Genomic DNA, 17,915 nt, shown 5'->3' with positions numbered 1-17,915 from the left:
TATTATTCTGTTGCTGAGAGTCCCCATTGTTATAGACTGCTGTGCAAAATCCCCAGGCCCTAGGCCTCTCCACCAAGCATCTTGCTGTGTAAGGAATCTCTCAAATCTCTCAATCTGTTTCTCTCAATAACATTACTGACCCACTTCATGGGCAATAGAATCCTGGAACTGGCTCAAAGATTTTCTCAAAAATTTTGCAAGTCATGTGCTAAAATACAGTTATCATTAAAAATGAAATCGTTTAAGTGCATGCAGGAGTGCTCAATCATGTCCTACTCTTTGTGATCCCATGGAGTGTACCCTGCCAGGCTCCTCTGTCCATGGGATTCTCCAGGCAAGAATACTGGAGAGGGTTGCCATTTCCTCCTCCAGGGGATTTTCCCAGCCCAGGGATTGAACCCGTGTCTCCTGCACTGGCAGGCAGATTCTTTACCAATTGAGCCACCTGGTCATTTCCTTATTGTATAAACTTACAATTAAATAAATTATGTTAACAAAGGTAACGAATACTCAAAACTCACCACTCCCTAATTATTTCGCCACACTTTACTGTCATCCATGCACTGAAGGTTATTTGCGTCTGGCCAGGCTATATAGCTGAAATGTTACACAGCAGTACACTACTGTGTATCTCCATCTGCCCCGATATCATGGGGGTAGCTTGAAATTGGCCACATGCATTGGAGAAGGCAATGGCACCCCACTCCAGTGTTCTTGCCTGGAGAATCCCAGCGACAAGGGAGCCTGGTGGGCTGCTGTCTATGGGGTCACCCAGAGTCTGACACAACTGAAGCAACTTAGCAGCAGCAGCAGGAGCAGGAGCATTTACCCTGTGGAAATGTACAAGTGCTACAAATCAAGGCCGGAGAACCAGTTGTTAAACACTTAGCAGCATATCACTGCTCATAGAGCTACTGAGGAAAATCTGAAGCCTTACATGAGTAAAGCAGATAGCTGTGATTTTTGTTTGTTTGTTTGTTTTTGACTACCCAGAATCCACACACCTCTACTCTAGGAACCACATATTCCTACTGGTAGAATTCTCTATTATGTACTGTTGGCAAAAGGACAGATCCCAGTGACTGCTCTCTTTTGCCACCTCCCACTGTGGAAACCGAGGGGGTCAGGTATATCTTCTACCCACTCTTGATATAGTGCAGGGAGGGCAGGAAGAGCCATGCCAGAAACTCACCCACGTATCCCTGTTTCCAGGAGTCTGAAGTTTGGGAGCAGATGGAACAGGACAAAATGTTTGGAGGTCAGATGCATTAAGTGGCAGAGGGGCTCCTAGACCAGACCAGTTCCCAGAGTGACAGGCGTGGCTCTCGCTGCCGGTTCTGTGGTATCCTTGACTCCTGCCCTTTTTCTAAACTGCCTCTTTCCTCTTCTGTGAACCCCCACTGGCTTTCCAGTAAATCTGTTTATTGCAGAAAAGCATTAATGGTTAATGACAGCTTGCAGGTGAGAATACTGACTGAAAAAGGAGGTGTGACTTACACACTTTGCATATGTTAAGCACTCATAATCAACAAGGTGTTTGGTAGAAAAGGCATATGCCACGTGGCACATTGCCATCTGGGTAGTCAAGCCATTAAAGGATGAACACTGAGGCACACAGAGGTTAAGCGACCTGCCCAAGAACACAGCTGGTAAGTGGTAGCCTGCATTCTCAACCCTTATATTATTTCATGGGGGAAAATGCTCTTTTCTTGTCTTTGACTGTCAAATCAATAACTGTTTTTTTCTTTTTGAGTGTCAAACTTGAAAGAAACAAAGAGACACATACCTTCTGCTTACATACATCTCGGCCCCTTCCTTTCAAATCTTGAAGGCTGAAGCTTCTAATAAACCAGTGTTTCCCTACAGAATGCCGAGGAAAGAGGCCAAGCAATGAGGATTTTATGTCACCAAATTCAAATCCACTTCAGCCTTCCTAACCGTAACTGTTTAATTATCCTTTTGTCTCAGCAGCTTAAATGAATTTATAAATAATGACTAATAAATCTTCATATTCACTCTCAATAAAATTTGTATTTAAAATAATATTGCTGCCACAAAAATAACATATTACATTTATTAGATGCTTCCAGTGTTTTTTAGCCTCTGGTCATATTTATATATCTCATAAGATGGTCTGAATTTCAGTTCACGTTATTACAAATGACTCCATAGGAATAAGACACCATCTTTCTCCACCTAAATATGCATTCAGTTGAAATCCTTACACAGCAAATCTATGAATTTTAAAAGCCAGAAAGGACACTCGTTGTAGATAAGAGCCTGGCCAGTTCCATCATTTAAAGAGAAAGCCCTGGTGCACACACTGGTAAGGTGGAATAGCACTGCCCACAGAGGGGACCCTGCGAATACTTTAATAACACAGCAAGCCTCATCCAGCACTCAGAGGCACACTTTCAACTCCTCCATCCCCTCTTCATGCGTCTCAAAACAACTGCTCCAAGTCCCTGCCTATGGACATCCATGGTGTGTAGCAGGATGGGGCTCTCCATCCCTTTGCCTCCTTTGTTCTTCCATACCGTCACCTCCAAAAGCAAGGGGGGTCTTTTATCATAAGGAGTATCAAAGGTGTTTATGGGAAGTGATTAACAGTAACAGAAGAGGTTGCCTTGTAATTGTGTGTCCCTAAAGAGCCTGGAGCCCTAAGAAGACACTCAGGGCTGTAAAAATCTGTCAAGATCCCAGGATGGGACCTACCTACTGGGGGCGCCTGCTAGATAGAAGCAACTTCCCTAATACAAAGGCAGGATAAGAGCAGGAGACTGGAGAAAAAGAGATTTGCAGGCAGCTTCGCAAGGCTGACTCAATTTGGCCTGAAATAAATCCAAAGGAAATGAAAGAAATATTTTATACCATGGCCTCAAAATGTATTGTTGATACAGATACAGTTCAGTTCAGTTCAGTCGCTCAGTCGTGTCTGACTGTTTGTGACCCCATGAATCGCAGCACGCCAGGCCTCCCTGTTCATCACCATCTCCCGGAGTTCACACAGACTCACGTCCATCAAGTCTGTAATGCCATCCAGCCATCTCATCCTCGATCGTCCCCTTCTCCTGCCCCTAATCCCTCCCAGCATCAGAGTCTTTGCCAATGAGTCAACTCTTCGCATGAGGTGGCCAAAGTACTGGAGTTTCAGCTTTAGCATCATTTCTTCCAAAGAAATCCCAGGGTTGATCTCTTTCAGAATGGACTGGTTGGATCTCCTTGCAGTCCAAGGGACTCTCAAGAGTCTTCCCCAACACCACAGTTCAAAAGCATCAATTCTATGGCGCTCAGCCTTCTTCACAGTCCAACTCTCACATCCATACATGACCACAGGAAAAACCATAGCCTTGACTAGACGGACCTTAGTTGGCAAAGTAATGTCTCTGCTTTTGAATATACTATCTAGGTTGGTCATAACTTTTCTTCCAAGGAGTAAGCGTCTTTTAATTTCATGGCTGCAGTCACCATCTGCAGTGATTTTGGAGCCCAAAAAAATAAAGTCTGACACTGTTTCCACTGTTTCCCCATCTATTTCCCATGAAGTGATGGGACCAGATGCCATGATCCTCGTTTTCTGAATGTTGAGCTTTAAGCCAACTTTTTTGCTCTCCTCTTGGACCATAAAGATTGGGTCATTGGTTTATGCTTAGATGAAATGTCTTTTAAAGTGCCTGTGTGTGTGCTGGGAATGAGGTCCATGCTCCAGGGAAGTTTCCAGGCCCTAAGCAGCTCTGTCCTAGCTAGTCAGGGCCTGAATCCGTCCTACTGATCCTGGCAACTCTGAATGGCTCCAAACTATCCATGTTCCTTCGATGCCTCATCTCCCTTGCTCCTGTCTCACGTACAGATATAACACCATATTCATTGGGCCTCCCTGAAATTGCCTTTTGCATACTTTATCATCCCTAAAAGCCTCAAGATCAGAATTAGAAAATCTATGAGAATGTTCACTACTGTAGGAGAGAAAAGTAGATTGTTTTATCATGGCGGAGTCATCTAAAGTTAATCAACAGTTACTGTAACATTCTAACACCCTCACCTCTTCCCCCATCCCACCCCAAAAAGAATGAGCTGGGCTGTTATTCAATGCTGACAAAATGAGCTATAAGGAAATAAATAAAATGTGCATGACGGGCTGCTTAAATCTGATATAAACATTCAGAAATTCCAGTGAGTTGGAAGGAGGGAGGGAAGAAAGGGTAGAAGGGAGGGAAGGAAATCTATGGGAGAAATTTATTACAGGGGCATGTAGGAGATCATGCTATGTGGTAGACCATGAATCCAGGATTCACCACTAAGAATAATTCTATGGAAACAATGACAACAGCAACTCTAGATCCCGCCCTTAGCTTCAAATGTCTCAAAACACAAAGGAAGATATCTAAGTCTGTCCAATATTAAAAAAGAAAAATATTAAGTGACAGATGTGGTAACATCCAAATGCTATTTCTTTAGTTTAGACTCTTTCCAGCAAGTTAACAGGAACATTGGAGAAAGTTGACCCTAGAATTGATCATTAACATGCCATGTGGCGAAATGAAACGCCTGAGCATTAGAGAAAGTGATATATCCTTTGTTCAGCACAACTTTAATAATGACAGTGGTGAAACTGTCACCACTAATGGAAAGTCTGCAAGCTTCTATGTGAGCTGATAATGATCAGAGCTGTGGGCTTGCAGAATAATGTACATACAGGAGGCTAAAACTGGATTGTCCCAAGGGAAACAAGAATTAGGAAAAAGTAGAATTTGTTGTCATGCATACTCCCTTAGAGAAATGCCACCTTGTGAGCTCTGACGACCCAACAGGTAGGGCCTGCATTCCCAGGCCTGGGGATCCAAGCTGTCCTCCAGGCACACAGACACACGGGTGCAGACTGGCAGTGACAGCCTTGGGTCCCAGTCCAGTAGACTCGTCCCTGTACTACACACTGTGCAGTGTTTCCAGCCTGATGGGCTTGGACATGTATCCTGGCTTCATTCTTGCTAGCTGGGTGACCTTGGACATCCCTGCTTGCCTACCAAGCACCTCATATCTCTTTCTTATCAATAGAATCCTGCTGTTTTTCAAACTGGAACTACATCTTCAGCTCTTCTGGGTCTCTAGCTCACTGACTGTGGACCTTCTCATCCTCCATAATGACACGAGCCAATTCATTATAATGAACAATATCTATCTGTCTCTATCTCACTAGGTATCCTATTTTCTGCTGTTTCTCTGGATATCTTTGACTAATACATATTCCATTCTATGTGTTTACCACCCATATAAATATGCTTTATTCTGAGTAAAACAAGAGCTTTACCACATGATGTAAAGTATTTAAATAATCTACTTTGACTGTAGGTTATAGGAAGGCATGTAAATATCCTTCCTAAAGAACTATTTCCTGAGGAGTTGAATATTCTTAATGCAGAAAATCACACTGCTATTTAGTATATGTGAAAAACAATTCTCCTCGGGGTTTTCAGTACTTAGAGAAGCCAATTCCACAGTGGCTAAGGTATAGACCTGGTATTATTGCCTCTGTGATATGTCATATTAGAAGGCCTGCTATCATAAATGCTGGTTGGAATCTACAACAGAAACTCTTGGTGAGAGACTAAGGCCTTCACCTGGATATTCCTTTTGTAATCATCATCATAAACCAGGCAACAAATGACTGCTTACCCAAGCTTCCCTCTGGCATTTGCATCATCTGTGAATCAGTCCAAGGACTCTTCTAACCTCCTCTGCCACCCACCCATAGAAATTGTTACTTCAGACAGGAGACTGCAGGCTTGGGACAGGCAAAGCCTCTGTATGGCTTCATTCACTTTCTTTTAACTTGCGGAAGTGAGTGCCTAAACACCAAGAGGATCAGCATCTTGGAGACAGCAACCTTTAAGGCACATTTTCAAGAATGTAAATGTTATAGTTGATAACTTCAGCAATATAGAGATCATCCCATCATTTCCTATGACCTACAGTGAAACTCTGTAAAAAGAGAAAGCTCAGGATGTGTGTGAAACTGGTGGCACTAGACTACTAATACCGTCAGGAGGTTTTCTCTTGCTGTTGCAGATACTGTTGCTTGCACTAAGTGATGTGATTACCATGATTACTCGATAATGAAAATGAAGCTCTGTGACATCTGGAAAAAATGTATACTCCTTGTTGGCTGTCGTACACCTGGCTCTTGCGTGTGCCCTTCCTAATCATGGTCTCTTCATGTGCTGTATGGCTGAGCAGGCGGGCTCTGACTGTCACTAGACACCACCAAGAGTTGCGCTTCTCCACCCACCCTCTTCTCACCTATGAGAAGCGAAGAACACACAACTCATTATACAAGACTCAGCACCTGCTACCAATATATTTTTTGGTTCTTCATGTTTTCTTCTATCTTGTATATTTCTTCAGCTGAAAAAGTCTGGTCCTAGAAGAAAACAGCCATTTATCAGCTTTGTCGTTTTTGCTTGCCAGTATGATCTTCCTCCTCCTTTTCCACATTTCTTCAACTTTTCTGTTGCTGTGGGAAGAACACTGGTGGGAAACAAAAGGCCTGGCTAACCATCCCACGCTTGCAGAGCCATGTAACACTGGGCATGACTTTAACTTCTCTATGCTTCTGCTTCCTAAATTAGGGGACTTGAACATAAACATAGCCATGTCCCTTCTGGTTCCAAAATTCAAATGACTTATCATTTTTACTGCCCAAACCAGGGCGGGTGGAAGAGTGAAATTATCAGAGTGAATTGCTCCCAGTTGCCATGATGATGGAGTAGGCTTGGAACCCAGGGTGCCTTCTTTCAGGAAAGCAATTTGCTCTGGGAAGGGCCTCTGACACATTAACAGGAGAGGTCAGTGAACCACTGCTCATTGCTCAACCCCAACCATGACACTTTTCCTTTTAACTTTAAGGAAGCAGAGCTTTTCACATGTAACTAACAGATCAGTGGCTCCCCAAAGCAGTCACTTTTTCACTATGTGCAGGATTCAGCATAGCAGGGGTTCCTTCTAAAGGGAAAATCATGCTACAAAGCATCACTGAACAACACAGAACTTACTGAAGGAAGAATTTAGACTGCAGAGCCAACAAACATGCCCTGGGCATTTCTGTTGCCCCCAAAGGCCCTAACCCTTTCTTCCCCAAAGTCATTATTTTCCCTACCTGCTTTCTTCATTAAGCAGGAAACCTGAACAACAATCTGAGCTAGCTTCTAATTGTAAGTTTATTAAATTCTCTTTTAAATAAAGTTCCTGCCAACAAGAATTCTCCAATCAGCTGCCAAGAAGATATTTTTTTTCCCCAAGAGTATTACATGTAACTCTTGAACCTCTCTGATCAAGCGCAAATAATTTCCAAATAAGAAAGTATGTGTGAGAAAGATTATTATATTAAGAAGACCTCCCAGGTAAGATGCTGAGGATAGGACTTCATGTCAATGCAATTGCAGGCACTATGTCCCTCCTCTTTCAGCTTAGAATGAGTAAAACTCCATTGTACAGGCTTAAAAATGAAGCTTTCTAAATACCCAGCACCCTAAGAAAAAGGCTTTATTAGTTTTTATCTAATTTTGAACCAAAATTGATCTCATCTTAGGTGAAAGGTGAAGTCGCTCATTCGTGTCCAACTCTTTGCGACCCCGTGGACTGTAGCCTACCAGGCTCCTCCATCCATGGGATTCTCCAGGCAAGAATACTAGAGTGAGTTGCCATTTCTTTCTCCAGGGGATCTTCCCGACCCAGGGATCGAACCCAGGTCTCCCGCATTGGAGGCAGACGCTTTAACCTCTGAGCCACCAGGGAAGCCCATATCTTAAAGATTATTTAATACTAAAGAGTATTGAGTGTTTTTGTTATTAAGCAGTTGACAGTCCATTATTATATTAATACATTGTCTTTAACATTACATTAATCATTTAATGATAGTATTATAAAGCTAGTGTATTTGGGGTGCTATTTGGTATTCATGCTTTTCCAGTGAGGTTTACCCTACCAAGGAAATAATGGGACAACATTTGCACTTCACTTCAACACAAGCAGAATATTAAGTTAAAGGACAATAGTTTGCTCATCAAACTATTGATAATCATGTTTGTTGAACAGTTCATGCTTAATGGCAGTGTGTTTGTAAAACAAGTTTACATACTGTGATTTTTAAAAAATATATACCATTAAATTAAATTGTGAAAGAAACCTTGCAAAGATGTCAAAATTATACTCGCCAGTTACTGATATACATAAGGGATAAAATAATTCACTTTTTAATGAAAAACACTCTTTTAAGCTTTCCTAAAGAAAGTAAATGTACAAATTGTTTAAACTTACTGCTGTGAATACAACTTTGTCAAAATTTAATACTAACCTATGTATCTAGTATGTTTTAAAAGCACATAATTAAGCATTGCTTCATAATCGAGTATGCTGATTAAGTGCCTGGGTTCTAGAGCCAGGCTGCTTGAATTAGTAAGTCTTGGCTTCCCTGACCAGCATGTGACTTCAACTCTGTGACTTGGTTGCCTCATTTGTAAAATGGAGGAGGGAATGATACCCTCAACTTTGGGTTGTGGTGAAGATTAAATGGACTAATATGTATTGAGAGCTTAAAGTGAAGTCGCTCAGTCTTGTCCAACTCTTTGTGACCCCACGGACACCAGGCTCCTCCGTCCATGGGATTTTCTAGGCAAGAGTACTGGAGTGGGTTGCCATTTCCATCTCCAGGGAATCTTCCTGACCGAGGGATCAAACCCAGGTCTCCTGCATTGTAGACAGACACTTTACCATCTGAGCCACCAGGGAAGATTCATTAAGAGCTTAGAACACTGCCCAAAATGTGGTAAGTGCCCATAAAAGTTAACTATTATTCTCATAACTATTTCACACATCAGGATGGTAACAGCAGCCACAGTGCCGATCTGTGAAGACATAAACCACTATGTGATTCACTGTCTGCCTCACTAATCACATCTGGCAGTGTCTCCCGGTCATGTTTCTGCTATTACATTTTAGCTTTTTCTCCTGATGTTTAAACTGTTGATACATCCAGAATTTAATTTTTGGTGAAGTGTAAGGTAGAGAGCCACCCATATTTTTTTCCATATGACTACCTCGTTTTCCCAAAACCATTTGTTCAATGAATACCTCTTTTTTTTTTTATATTACTTTTCTGTGTCTATTCGTCTCCCATAATCTTAAAACAAATCTTCAAACCAGGTTTCAGTTATGCTTGAGGATATATGAAATGGCACATAAGCATGGATGGTTTTGGTGGTCATATACAGATCTTCAACTTCCACTTATATTTTCCTAAAATCATTTGGCTAGGAAGATGCCAGTCACCAAGGATCTCTCTCTTTCTCTCTTTTAAGTAGACTGTTTTTAAGAGCAGTTTCAAATACAAAGTAAAACTGACTAGAAAGTACAGTTCCATACACCCCTGGCCTCAACACACGCACAGCATGCCCCACCATCAGTACCCTCTACCAGAGTGCTACCTTTGTTACAAGTGCTTAATAGGCAGGGGACACATTATCACCCATGGTCCATAATTTATATTAAAGTTCACTCTTAACATTGGACATTCAATACAGTTGCAGTTCAGTCACTCAGTCGTGTCCAACTCTCTGACACCCCATGAACCACAGCACACCAGGCCTCCCTGTCCATCACCAACTCCCAGAGTTTACCCAAACTCATGTCCATTGAGTCGGTGATGCAACAGTTAGAACTGGACAAGGAACAACAGACTGATTCCAAATAGGGAAAGGAGTATGTCAAGACTGTACATTGTCACCCTGCTTATTTAACATCTATGTTCATTGCCCTAAAAATCCTCTGTGTTCTGCCTGTTTATTCCTCTCTCTCCCACCTTTTCCCTGGCAATTAGTAGTCTTTTTAGTCTTCACAGTTTTGTCTTCTCCAGAATGTCATAGTTGGAAACATACAGCATGTAGCTTTTTAAGATTGCTTTCTTTCACCTATCAATGTCACGGGTATCTTCTCATACTCCTCTTTCCAAATTTCCTCCTATTTCAACAAGAAAGTCATATATCTTACCTAGTCCTAATCTAATACCTGGAGTGGTAACCCACTCTAGTATTCTTGCCTGGAAAATCCCATGAACGGAGGAGCCTGGTAGATTACAGCCCACGGGGTTGCAAAGAGTTGGACATGACTGAGCGACTTATGACTGGCTATGACTCTTAATACTGTACTTTGCCAAATGAATAATCCTTTAAACAACTCCTTTAATGAAGAAACCATAACACATTCTCCCCTGTACATCTCATTAAGAAATACATTTCCAGTAAATTTTATTATTTAGGTGACAAGGAACATACCCTTTGTTTGCTGAAAGGCTTCAATGGCTCTATCTCCCTGCCCCATTAGACAGCCTAGCAATGATTCAACTAAAAATATTGGGAGGTAGCTTCTAGCTGAGGTCAGCCTCACTAAGCTCCAACTACTCTTTTCTAAGAAAGTCATCTCACCTCTAGGAAGAACCTGTTCTTACACAGTTAGACAAATGCTTTCTGTCCATTCTCAGTGCCATAATTTTACATAAGTGGGGTCCTTGGTCTAAATGCCTCTAATGGCAAGATGAGATGGAGAAATCCTGTGTGCTCTTCTGCTGTGTCTTAGATGTAAGATTTGCCATTAAGCCTTGCTGCATACCTCCTGTGTGTGTTGTTCAGGGATATTTAGTTCAGTTCAGTTCAGTCGCTCAGTCATGTCTGACGCTTTACGACCCCATGAATCGCAGCACACCAAGCCTCCCTGTCCATCACCAACTCCCGGAGTCCACCCAAACTCATGTCCATCAAGTCGGTGATGCCATGCAGCCATCTCATCCTCTGTCATCCCCTTCTCTTCCTGCCCCCAATCCCTCCCAGCATCAGAGTCTTTTTCAATGAGTCAACTCTTTGCATGAGGTGGCCAAAGAACTGGAGTTTCAGCTTTAGCATCAGTCCTTCCAATGAACACCCATGGATATTCAGTTCAGTTCAGTCGCTCAGTCATGTCTGACTCTTTGCGACCCCATGAATCGCAGCACGCCAGGCCTCCCTGTCCATCACCATCTCCCAGAGTTCACCCAGACTCACGTCCATCGAGTCGGTGATGCCATCCAGCCATCTCATCCTCGGTCGTCCCCTTCTCTTCCTGCCCCCAATCCCTCCCAGCATCAGAGTTTTTTCCAATGAGTCAACTCTTCTCATGAGGTGGCCAAAGTACTGGAGTACTTTTTCAGCTTTATCATCATTCCTTCCAAAGAAATACCAGGGTTGATCTCCTTTAGAATGGACTGATTGGATCTCCTTGCAGTTCAAGGGACTCTCAAGAGTCTTCTCCAACACCACAGTTCAAACGCATCAATTCTTTGGCGCTCAGCCTTCTTCACAGTCCAACTCTCACATCCATACATGACCACAGGAAAAACCATAGCCTTGACTAGACGGACCTTAGTTGGCAAAGTAATGTCTCTGCTTTTGAATATGCTATCTAGGTTAATCATAACTTTTCTTCCAAGGAGTAACCGTCTTTTAATTTCATGGCTGCAGTCACCATCTGCAGTGATTCTGGAGCCCCCCAAAATAAAGTCTGACACTGTTTCCACTGTTTCCCCATCTATTTCCCATGAAGTGATGGGACTGGATGCCATGATCTTCGTTTTCTGAATGTTGAGCTTTAGGCCAACTTTTTCGCTCTCCTCTTTCACTTTCATCAAGAGGCTTTTTAGCTCCTTTTCACTTTCTGCCATAAGGTGTCATCTGCATATCTGAGGTTACTGATATTAGTGCCAACTAAAAGTCATCAAATAATTGTTTATCAGAATTCATAATTTATGATGTTCTAATCAAATATGTATTACTATGTTTATCATAGAATACATATATGAGGTGAAAGCAGCATGATATGAATGCCAATAAAGCAAATTCAGTAGACAAGCCTACTCAGTTCAGTTCAGTCATTGAGTTGTGTCCGACTCTTTGTGACCCCATGGACCACAGCACACCAGGCTTCCCTGTCCATCAACAACACCTAGAGCCTCCTCAAACTCATTTCTGTTGAGTCAGTGATGCCATCCAACCATCTCATCCTCTGTTGTCCCCTTCTCCTCCTGCCTTCAATTTTGCCCAGCATCAGGGTCTTATCCATTGACTCAGTTCTTCGCATCAAGTGGCCATAGCACTGGAGTTTCATCTTCAGCATCAGTCCTTCCAATAAATACTCAGGACTGATTACCTTTAGAATTGACTTCTTTGATCTCCTTTCATACCAAGGGGCTCTCAAGAGTCTTCTCCAACTCCACAGTTCAAAAGCATCAATTCTTTGGTGCTCAGCTTTCTTTATAGTCCAACTCTCACACCCATACATGACTACTGGAAAAACCATAGCTTTGACGAGACAGACTTTTGTTGGCAAAGTAATATTTTGCTTTACAGAATTTTGTTGTTTTCTGTCAAACACCAAAATGAATCACCCATAGGTATACATATATCCCTCACCTTTTGAACCTCCCTCCCATCTCCCTCCCCATCCTACCCCTCTAGGTTGATATAGAGCCCCTGTTTGAGTCTCTTGAGACATATAGCAAATTCCCATTGGCTATCTATATTACACATGGTAACATAAGTTTCTATGTCACTCTCTCCACACATCTGACCCTCTCCTTCCCTCTCCCCATGTCCATAAGTCTATTTTCTATGACTGTTTCTCCACTGCTGCCCTGCAAATAAATTCTTCAGTACCATTTTTCTAGATTCTGTATATATGCATTAGAATATGATATTTCTCTTTCTCTTTCTGACTTACTTCACTCTGTATAATAGGCTCTGGGTTTATCCACCTCATTAGAACTAACTCAAATGTATTCCCTTTTATGGCTGAGTAATATTCCATTGTGTATATGTACCACAATTTCTTTATCCATTCATCTGTTGATGGACATCTAGGTTGCTTCCATGTTCTAGCTATTGTAAATAGTGCAGAAATGAACAATGGGATACATGTGTCTTTTTCAATTTTGGTTTCCTCAGGGTATATGCCTAGGAGTGGGATTGCTGGGTCATATGGTATGGTTTTATTCCTAGTTTTTTAAGGAATCACCATACCGTCTCCCATAGTGGCTATAAATGTATAGTTACATTCCCACCAACAGTGCAAGAGTGTTCCTTTTTTTCCACACCCTCTCCAGCATTTATTGTTTGTAAACTTTTTGATGGTGGCAATTCTAACTGGTGTGAGGTGATATCTCATTGTAGTTTTGATTTACATTTCTCTAATAATAAGCAATGTTGAGCATCTTTTCATGTGTTTGTTAGCCATCTGTATGTCTTCTTCGGAGAAATGTCTGTTTAGGTCTTTTCCCCACTTTTTGATTGGGTTGTTTTTCTGGTATTGAGTTGTATGAGCTGCTTATATACTTTGGAAATTAATCCTTTGTCAGTTGCTTCATTTGCTATAATTTCCTTCCATTCTGAGGGTTGTCTTTTCATCTTGCTTATAGTTTCCTTTGCTGTGAGAAAGCTTTTAAGCTTAATCAGGTCCCACCTGTTTACTTTTGTTTTTATTTCCATTACTCTAGGAGGTATTTTCCTCTAAGAGTTTTATAGTTTCTGATCTTACATTTAGTCTTTAATCCATTTTGAGTTTATCTTTTTGTATGGTGTTAGGAAGTGTTCTAATTTCATTCTTTTACATGTAGCTGTTCAGTTTTCCCAGCACCATTTATTGAAGAGGCTGCCTTTGTCCCATTGTATAGTCTTGCCTCCTTTGTCAAAAATAAGGTACCCATAGGTGCATGGGTTTATTTCTGGGCTTTCTATCTTGTTCCATTGGTATATATTTCTGTTTTGGTGCCAGTACCACACTGTCTTGATGACTGTAGCTTTGTAGTATAATCTGGTCAGGAAGGTTGATTCCTCCAGCTCCCATTCTTCTTTCTCAAGACTGCTTTGGCTATTTGGGGTCATTTGTGTTTCTATATGAACTGTGAAATTTTCTGTTCTAGTTCTGTGAAAAATGACATTGATAATTTGATATGGACCACACTGAATCTGTAGATTGCATTTGGTAGAATAGTCATTTTCACAATATTGTTTCTTGCTATCCAGGAACATGGAATATCTCTCGATCTGTTTATGTCATCTTTGATTATTTTCATCAGTGTCTTATAATTTTCTGTGTATAGTTCTTTTGTCTCCTTAGATAAGTTTATTCCTAGATATTTTATTATTTTTGTTGCAATGGTGAATGGGATTGATTCCTTAATTTCTCTTTCTGCTTTTTCATTGTTCAGTTCAGTTCAGTTCAGTTCAGTCACTCAGTCGTCTCCGACCCTTTGTGACCCCATGAATCGCAGCACGCCAGGCCTCCCTGTCCATCACCAACTCCTGGAGTTCATTTAGACTCACGTCCATCGAGTCAGTGATGCCATCCAGCCATCTCATCCTCTGTCATCCCCTTCTCCTCCTGTCTCCAATCCCTCCCAGCATCAGAGTCTTTTCCAATGAGTCAACTCTTCGCATGAGGTGGCCAAAATACTGGAGTTTCAGCTTTAGCATCATTCCTTCCAAAGAAATCCCAGGGCTGATCTCCTTCAGAATGGACTGGTTGGATCTCCTTGCAATCCAAGGGACTCTCAAGAGTCTTCTCTAACACCATAGTTCAAAAGCATCAATTCTTTGGTGCTCAGCCTTCTTCACAGTCCAACTCTCACATCCATACATGACCACAGGAAAAATCATAACCTTGACTAGATGGACCTTAGTCAGCAAAGTAATGTCTCTGCTTTTGAATATGCTATCTAGGTTGGTCATAACTTTTCTTCCAAGGAGTAAGCGTCTTTTAATTTCATGGCTGCAGTCACCATCTGCAGTGATTTTGAAGCCCCCCAAAATAAAGTCTGACATTGTTAGTACATATAAATACAAGTAATTTCTGTGTATTGATTTTATATCCTGTGACTTTGTTAAATTCACTGATTAGCTCTAGGAATGTTCTGATACTATCTTTAGGGTTTTCTATGTACAGTATCATGTCATCTGCAAACAGTGAGAGCTTTATTTCTTCTTTTCCAATCTAGATTCCTTTTATTTCTTTTTCTTCTATGATTGCTGTAGCTAGGACTTCCAGAACTAAGTTGAATAAGAGTGGTGAAAGTGGACACCCTTGTCTTGTTCCTGATCTTAGAGGCGAAGCTTTCAGTTTTTTTTTTTTTTTCCTAAGACTCAGTTTTCTTTCTTTCTTTTTAAAATTTATTTATTTTAGTTGGAGGCTAATTACTTTACAATATTGTAGTGGTTTTTGCCATACATTTATACGAATCAGCCATGGGTTTACATGTGTTCCCCATCCTGAACCCCTCTCCCACCTCCCTCTCCATCCCATCCCATCTGGGCCATCCCAGTGCACCAGCCCTGAGCACCCTGTCTCATGCATCAAACCTGGACTGGTGATCTGTTTCACATGTGATAATATACATGTTTCAATGCTACTCTCTCAGATCATCCCACCCTCGCCTTCTCCCACAGAGTCCAAAAGACTGTTCTATACATCCATGTCTCTTTTTCTGTCTTGCATATAGGGTCACCGTTACCATCTTTGATGCTTTCAGCTTTTCGCCATTGAGAATAATGTTTCACCATTGATAATAATGTTATCATATATGGCCTTTACTACATTGAGGTAGGTTCCTTCTAGTCCCATTTTTTGAAGAGCTTTATTCTTAAATAGGTGTTGAATTTTGTCAAAGGTTTTTTATGCATCTATTGAGATAACTATATGGTTATTATTTTTCAATTTGTTAATATGGTATATCACATTAATTTATTTGCATATATTGAAGAATCCTTGCATTCCTGGAATAAACCCAACTTGATCATGGTGTATGAGCTTTTTTGATGTGTTGCTGAATTCTGTTTGCTAAAAGTTTTTGAGGATTTTTGCATGTATGTTCATCAGTGATATTGGCCTGTGGTTTTCTTTTTGTATGTTGTCTTTGTCTGGTTTTGGTATCTGGGTGATGGCGGACTTGTAGAATGAGTTTTGAAGTATTCCTTCCTCTGCAATTTTTGGAAAGAGTTTTAGAAGGATAGGCACTAGCTCTTCTCTAAATGTTTGACAGAATTCTCCCGTGAAGCCATCTGGCCGTGGCCTTTTGTTTTTTTGGGAAATTTTTTGATCACAGCATCAATTTCAGTGCTTGTTCAAATTTCTATTACTTCCTGGTTCAGTCTTGGGAGATTGAACTTTTCTAAGAATCTGTCCATTTATTCCAGGTCATCCATTTTATTGCCATATAGTTGTTAATAATAGTCTCATAATCCTTTGTATTTCTGCATTGTCTGTTGTAACCTCTCCTTTTTCATTTCTAATTTTGTTGCTTTGATTCTTCTCTCTTTTTCTTGATGAGTTTGGCTAAATGTTTGTCCATTTTGTTTATCTTCTCCAAAAATCACCTTTTAGTTTTATTAATCTTTACTATTGTTTCTATCATTTCTTTTACAGTTATTTCTGCTCAAATCTTTATGATTTATTTCCTTCTACTAATTTTGGGGTGTTTTTGTTCTTAAGTATAAAGAAGTTGTTTTAAGTGTAAAGTTAGCTTGTCTAATCGATGTTTTTCTTGTTTCTTGAGGTAGGATTGTATTACTATAAACTTCCCTCTTAGAACTGCTTTTCCTGCATCCCATAGGTGTTGAGTTGTCATGTTTTCATTGTTATTTGTTCTAGAAATTTTTTGATTTACCTTTCGATGTCTTCAGTAACCTGTTAGTTATTTAGAAATGTATTGCTTAATCTCCATGTGCTTGTGTTTCTTACAGCTTTTTTTCTTGTAATTGATATCTAGTCTCATAGCGTTGTGGTTGGAGAAGATACTTGATACGATTTCAATTTTCTTAAATTTACTGAGATTTGATTTGTGACCCAAGATGTGGTCTATCCTGGAGAATGTTCCATGTGCACTTGAGAAAAAGGTGTATTCTTCTTCATTTGGATGGAATGTCCTGAAGATATCAATGAGATCCATCTCATTTAATGTATTATTTAAGACCTGTGTTTCCTTATTAATTGTCTGTTTTGATGATCTATCCATTGGTGAGTGGGGGTGTTAAAGTCTCCTCCTATTATTGTGGTACTGTCAGTTTCTCCTTTTATGTCTGTTAGTGTTTGTCTTATGTACTGAGGTGCTCATATTTGGGTGCATAGATACTTACAATTGTTATATCTTCCTCTTGGACTGATCCCTTGCTCATTATGTACTGTCCTTCCCTATCTCTTGTAACATTCTATATTTTAAGGTCTATTTTGTCTGCTATGAGGATTGCTACTCCAGCTTTCTTTTGCTTCCCATTTGCATGGAATATATTTTTCCATCCTCTCACTTTCAGTCTATATGTGTCTTTAGGTCTGAAGTACATTTCTTGTTTTTATATCCATTCAGCCAGTCTGTGTCTTTTGGTTGGAGCCTTTAATCCATTTACATTTAAAGTAATTACTGATATATATGTTCCTATTGCCATTTTCTTAACTGCTTGGGGTTTGATTTTGGAGATGTTTTTCTTCTCTTGTATTTCTTGACTATGTAAGTCCCTTTAACATTTGTTGTAAAGCTGGTTTTGTGGTACTGAATTCTCTTAACTTTTGTTTGTCTGAAAAACTTTTGGTTTCCCCATTAATTTTGAATGAGACCCTTGCTGGGTACAGTAATCTTGTTTATTTTTCACTTTCAATACTTTAAATATATCCTGTCATCTCCTTCTGGCCTGCAGAGTTTCTGGCTGAAAGATCAGCTGTTAAACGTATGGGGTTTCCCTTGTATGTTACTTGTTGCTTCTCCCTTGCTGCTTGTAATATTCTTTCTTTCTGTCTAATCTTTGTTAGTTTGACTAGTATGTGTCTTGGTGTGTTTCTCCTTGGGTTTATCC

At 40.6% G+C, this 17,915-nt stretch overlaps 1 long non-coding RNA gene across 1 annotated transcript in view; it reads right to left on the bottom strand.

Moving 5' to 3' along the window:
* Positions 1–1,702: 1,702 nt before the first annotated feature.
* The window catches only part of LOC120861665, a 44,187-nt gene continuing 27,974 nt past the window's right edge, over positions 1,703–17,915 (bottom strand). The window contains exons 3-4 of the long non-coding RNA XR_005720571.1: positions 6,298–6,418; positions 1,703–1,860 (exon numbers count right to left, since the gene is read on the bottom strand). This is a non-coding gene — a long non-coding RNA (uncharacterized LOC120861665). The remainder of the gene's footprint in view (positions 1,861–6,297; positions 6,419–17,915) is intronic.

This window comes from Oryx dammah, unplaced genomic scaffold (genome assembly GCF_014754425.2).
Source record: "Oryx dammah isolate SB20612 unplaced genomic scaffold, SCBI_Odam_1.1 HiC_scaffold_3, whole genome shotgun sequence".
In the NCBI taxonomy this organism is placed as follows: domain Eukaryota; kingdom Metazoa; phylum Chordata; class Mammalia; order Artiodactyla; family Bovidae; genus Oryx; species Oryx dammah.
This window is presented reverse-complemented; position numbering and strand designations above follow the sequence as displayed.